Raw genomic sequence first — 6,390 nt, 5'->3', positions numbered from 1 at the left:
AAAGTAAACTAGACATAGTTGGTGAAGTGAAGAAGTTCAATCTGCAATTTTTAAAGGATGCGAAGTTGCCCAAAGAAGGAAGCCCCAATTAAAAGAGGGGAATGAATTTATATTAAGGTTTAAAAGGTACTTCACTACAACACCAAAATTTTTATTGTAGGAAAAAGGGCTGAAGGTGCAACACTACAAGGTTGAAGCTACAGTTGCATGAGAGGGCCGAGGGTGTAGTATTAAAAGACAAAATTATTGTTGTAGAAAGAGATGAGTTTGTTGTGAAGCAAGTGAAGTTACATGGCCGAGCAAGTTGACTTGATTGTTGGAGGATGGTCTTAGTCTAGAGCATCTTGGATATGTCTCAACTTGATTGATTATATTGAAGAAATGATTTGACTGGGTTTCCCCCTCAAAGTGGGGTTTTGAACTTGATGAGAACCTACATCTTGTGTCCCATTTTCTCATGTTTGTGATCTTCATTTGTTTCTAGAATTTATCTTGATAATGAAAAAGAACACTAATATATTTATATCACAAGAACTTGTCAAGTTAAGAGAAATCATTTAATGTACCCTAATATAATCACTACCTTAGATTTGTCAACATAAAGCTCCTAAAATGTGGGAAAAGTTATTTTTAAAATATTTACCAAGTCTATAACCTGAAAGATGAAACCTGACTTTTTAATCACAACTGCTTGAACAATTATATGACCAAGAATATTCGGAGGAAATGAAATCCTACCCATTCATTGAAAAATAAATAAAAAATCTGCAAATGTACATCCAAAAGTGCATTTATGGTTTTTGAGCATGTGGCATTGATAAGTCATTGTAATGGCCCATTGTGTTGTAACAAATCTTATTTACAAGTAATGTTATTCATGGTAAAGTGGGGGTGAATAATCATGGTGAAGAATATTGATATATTGTAAGTTTGTTGTAAGTATTCGGTTTTTATGTGCTTATTAATTAAATTTAAATATGGTTACAAATCATTATTAGTCGGTGCCAACTCAATACTCTAGCAATGGATTTGCTTATTGACCATTATTAATTTAGCATTGTTGAATGCAACTTATTATGTTTAACTTTGAAAAATAAATATTTATTTTTCATTATTATTGAAAAAAATATTTTTGAAACATTTGATTGGTCCATAACTTGAAGTTGTTATTGTATGATTTGAATAATATAATCACATGTTGATAACTACATCATATGTTTTATTTCATAATTTATGGATATGATTCCAATATCCATGTATGGTTTATCTTTGAAAATAGTTCATACTCATACAAATAACTTCCCACCATAATTTAAGCATGTACCTTCATAAAAATGGATAGAAATAAGTTGTATCACTTCCCACCAACAATTATGTAAGAGTTGCAAATATATAGATTTACTTGTAATTTTTAATAAAAATAAATTTAGAATACAAAAATTTGTGTTTTATTATTTACTACTTTTAATTTATTATTATTAAGTGAGCAAACATTGAAATATATATACTCATTTACGAACACTACCACATATCTCCCATACTACGTCTATATTACACTTTTTCTTTAAACTGAGCCGACATATAAATGTTAACGTTTACAAACATTTACACCCTTACAACATCACCCCATATTGAGCTCACATTTCCTCTTTTATTTTTTCTATCTTGTTTTCTATATATATTTTTCCTAACATTTAAAAAATATTGACATACTTACTTACTTACATTAAACCTACCCATCTCCCCTATATTTGGTTATAGAGCCCCTCCTGACACAACCAAGTTATTGAAAAAAAATAAAAATAAAAATTATAAAATAATTAAATTATAAATTTGTTATTATTATTAATTATAAAATAATTAAATTATAACTTTGGTATTATTATTAATTATAAAAATAATTAATTCTCTGATGGGGGTATCTACAATGTACAATATGGGGTTAAGCTTGCCACCTTGCCACATGATAGGAATTTATAATTAGGGGACATCTCGCCCCGAGCATGCATCTGCATGTAGCCCACCAAATGGCCATTTATACCTATTTATATATGAAACTATCCTTTATCTTAGGTATTTTTGGTGGAGGCTTGGAGTAAAAAAGAGGTAGAGGAGTCGACCTTCGTGTTGGTGGTGGTGATTTGAATTTCCTTGGTTAACAAAGGGTCATATATATTGGAGCTTGAGCCTTATGTGGTGAGGTTTGTGGATTTTATGGTGCTAAAGAAGAAGAGGTGGGAGGGCTATGTGATTTTGCATGTGGAGCTTTTTCTATGGTTTCGGGACTTCATTTACGAAGGTCAGCTAGGGGGAATCACTATCTATTATGACGAGGTGATTCAGGTTATTTCCCTCCTGTTATTGATACCTTCTTTGTTTGGTTTCCCTGGTTAGTTAAATCTTGTACCTGATTATCAATCAGGGGTTATTATTTGGCTTAGGTTGAGTGAAATTCTTATTATAATTTGTCTTAGGTATGGTACTTCATCATTTAAGAAGAGAGTGGGAAAATCTATTATGTGCTTGTCTTGTTGGGTGTTTGTTAGGCTGCTTCTCATGAAAAACCTAGTTAAATAGGGTAATGTCCTCTAGTCCTCCTGGTATTACATCATATTGTACAAAATTTGCAAGTTTAGTTTTCTAAGTGGTATGTGGTTTTGTATTTTGCTAAATTCCTCGGTGTTTATGGGTGCTATAACTGGGGAACTACCCTAGTTAGTACCAAGTTGGGGGTCCTTTTGATTAGTGCGGTATGGTCTACGAGTTTCTGTGACGACTCTATCTCGTATGGTCTAGTCCTTGATAATATTTCTCCTAGGTCATTTTCTTGTTACTTTTCAGGCCGCAGTTGCTTTAGCGATTGCTATAGGTGTGTCCCCCTTATGGAGGCCATGCCTCTCAAGAAATGCATACATCATAGGAGGCGGGATGGGGAAAGAAATACGTAAGGTCAATGAAGGACAAGACTTTTTGCTCATGATTCCACTGCAACCTATTTCAATGTAGTCCCAAGAGATACATAAAGAGAAATTAGAAAGGTATAAACTTAAGCGAGAGTGGAAAGACAGTCCCACTTAGACTCGAATATTATGGACAGGGTTTCTTGTTGCATTTTGGACCCTGATCACAACAGGGGATGGAAAAAACAATATTTGAACTCAGTGGCTCTACATTGGAAAATGGAAACTCTTCTTGGAATGGTATTGAAGGATAAATAAGTTGTATATTGGATTTTCTTACTTAGAGGACATTAAGAGGATAGTGAGGAACCGATAGTTCACCTCGGATAGGATGAACACAAGGCTGACACATGTAGAACGACACATGCATTATGATAAGGACACTATTGCACCTCCTGGATTGAGTGACAAGGACCCTATTCCAATCTCTTCCTCTGAATCTAAATGATGTCTAGGATTCATGGTTTTTCTTTGCATTCATGATATGTGTTGCGATGACTACCAACATGAAGGTCATTTTTGTAATATGGGGTTAGTTGCAAGGATCATTTTTGTATTTTGGGATAATAACAAAACTTATGAATTATGGGTATGTTCGTATCCCATGGAGACTTCATAGAAATCCTCACTTGACTCGATGTAACAACCATGTACCTTTGAGTTTCTTTTAATAATATAAAGCGATTAATTAAAAAAAATTGAAAATAATTAATATATAAATTAATCCTATATAAATTTGAAAAAGACATGCACCAATATTATTATCCATGGTGATTTAGTCCCACTTTACCATGAAGATTCTTAATATGCAATTTTTAAGGTCACGACCAAGCCATACACCAAATTGGTGGATGAGACCCCCTTGTTTGTGGGACAAGGAACCCACCTTTGTGCAACGATTTCACTATTAAGTCTGCGAAGGAAAACATACTCTACCCCCCTCTGGTTTTGAACCTGTGACCTCTTAGGAGGAAACATATGCTCTTAACCATTAGGCCCATGTAAATAGATTTGTTACAATACCATGGACCAATACTATGACTTATCAATACCACATGCCCAAAACACCATAACACATTTCATATGACACTTGTTCATATCATATGATTTTTAATTAATCAATTTAATTAAAAGGGAAAAAATGGCATAACTTAACTTTTGATTTGTGTATATTACTAAGAGTATTGTAATATATTCCATGAAGGTTAAATGACTACTATCCACTAAATAATTATTGATAATTAAATTAAAATTGTGGAACCTTATTCCAAAATACATATGTGTACTGACATAAGTATTATTAATGATAAAAATGAATTAATATATCAGTTAAACATATATACATTCTAACAAAACATGTAACAAGATTCTTAACCATGGAGATTCTTAATATGTAAATAAGCTTTCTTACAATACCACATCTTTTTATCAATGCCATATGTCTAAAAAATAATAATGTTTCTCATATGACACTTATCCATATGACATTTCATTTAATTTATAAATTTAAATGAAAGAGAAAAAATGACATATCTACTTTGGAAATAATTCTCAGCCTTCAATTTGTGTATATTATTAAGAATATTCTAGAATATTGTATAAGGTTAAATCTCTATAATCCATATAATAATTATTGATAATTAAATTAAAATTATGGAAGTCTTATTCCAAAATAGACATGCCTATTGACAAAATAATAATTTAGCTAGTAAAATTAGGAAAATTGTATTTTTAAATAATTGATTATGTAATCAATATTTTACAATTTTTGATAGTTCATATATATGTGTGTGTGTGTGTTTTAAAATAAATTTGAATAAATAAAATATTATTTGAATTGACAAAATAAAATATTTTTTTGGCTGTTAATATTAATATTTTTACATTTATTTCCTTTACTATATTCATTATATCCATCCTCTCTCCTCTAACTTAATGATCACCAAGTCTAGAATAGATGGTGACCTTTTTACACTTCGTGATGTGAAGGTTACTAGTTCCAAACTCAGTGGGAAAAAATCCACTCATGATAAGGGTTGGTGTGTGATTTTGAATACTTGGTTACAATTTCTTAAGCGAAAAATCATGTTAAGGGTTGCTATGTGATTTTGAAGACTTAAGTCACAATTTCTCAAGCCAAAAATTAAGTCACAAAAAACTTGACAAACAATAATAATACATTATTACAATAATATAAATTAATATTAGTTTCTTTCAATTTCTTTCTGCTTTTCTACACCTTCTTTTAAATAGATTGTTTTCTCATTCATCCTAAGTAATCAACATTAATAATATTAGTGATATATTAAATTATTAATAATATAATATATTAATTATTAGTAATTTTATTATTTTCATCTATTTTTTTCTTATAGTGCTGTTGTTGTGGTTAGATGGACAATTCCTGCATCTAATTAGACTATGCCTTTTATTTTTCCCATTAGTTTACTATTTTATTTATTGATTCTAATCTTATACTCAAAGTTTTGAAGAAAATTTTTAATGTCTCTCATGATGTGTGGCGTATTTACTTTAAATCTCAGAGGTTTCTTACATTCTACAAAGTTATTCATTCAACCTCATCTGTAATTGTAAAAATTTTCATATAGAAAACACAAAACATTTACTTAAAATTAATACTATCAAATTTTAACCAATTTTTTTTTTTTAAATCACCTTATTAAACTAAATAAAAACGACATTAAACTAAATAAAAAAAAGACTTAAAACAAAATATTTCACATGACTCATTTTTAAAAATAAATAAAATTTTGAAAAAATTGCAGTTTAGTTTGTGTCCATTTGTGAAGTCATTTTGGCTTTAAATTTCCAATCCATGAGATTGGCACGCATATCAAGTTCTTTGTAAATAAGGTGTTTATAAAGTTTAGAAATTTTAAGTTATATTGATATTTCAATCAATTTCTCTGGAATTCATTTAAATATGGCAATATAATTTCAAGATATTTTGTTATTTAAAATACAGTTTTGAATGCATAAATGTATTTAACACCTTGAAAAACCTCTGAAGGAGTGGAATTATGTAAATTAAACAATTTAAATTCAATTTTTTAAAAATCTCTATCAAATTTTAATTAAAATTAACCAGCAAAAAAGAAATTTGTCACTACACCTTAAAAAAATTATAATTTTAAAAAAGTTAAAAATTACAATTTCATCAAAATTACAATTTCACTATTAAATTTTATATTAGGTTTTGCATAAATAAAATTGATGTTGTATAAGCCTTTAAAATATTTAAATTTTACTAATTATATCACTCAAATTTATTATTCCAAAAAATATCTCACAAATTTCAAACAAAGTGAACCTAAAATAAAAAAAACACATATAGGCTATTTAAAGACTTCCATTGATATAAACATTCAATTTAAGTAAACCTAAAATAAAGAAACACATATAGGCCATT

This window comes from Pinus tabuliformis, chromosome 1_1 (genome assembly GCF_031772625.1).
Source record: "Pinus tabuliformis cultivar Carrire ecotype Pingquan chromosome 1_1, CPIR1, whole genome shotgun sequence".
In the NCBI taxonomy this organism is placed as follows: Eukaryota; Viridiplantae; Streptophyta; class Pinopsida; order Pinales; family Pinaceae; genus Pinus; species Pinus tabuliformis.
This window is presented reverse-complemented; position numbering follows the sequence as displayed.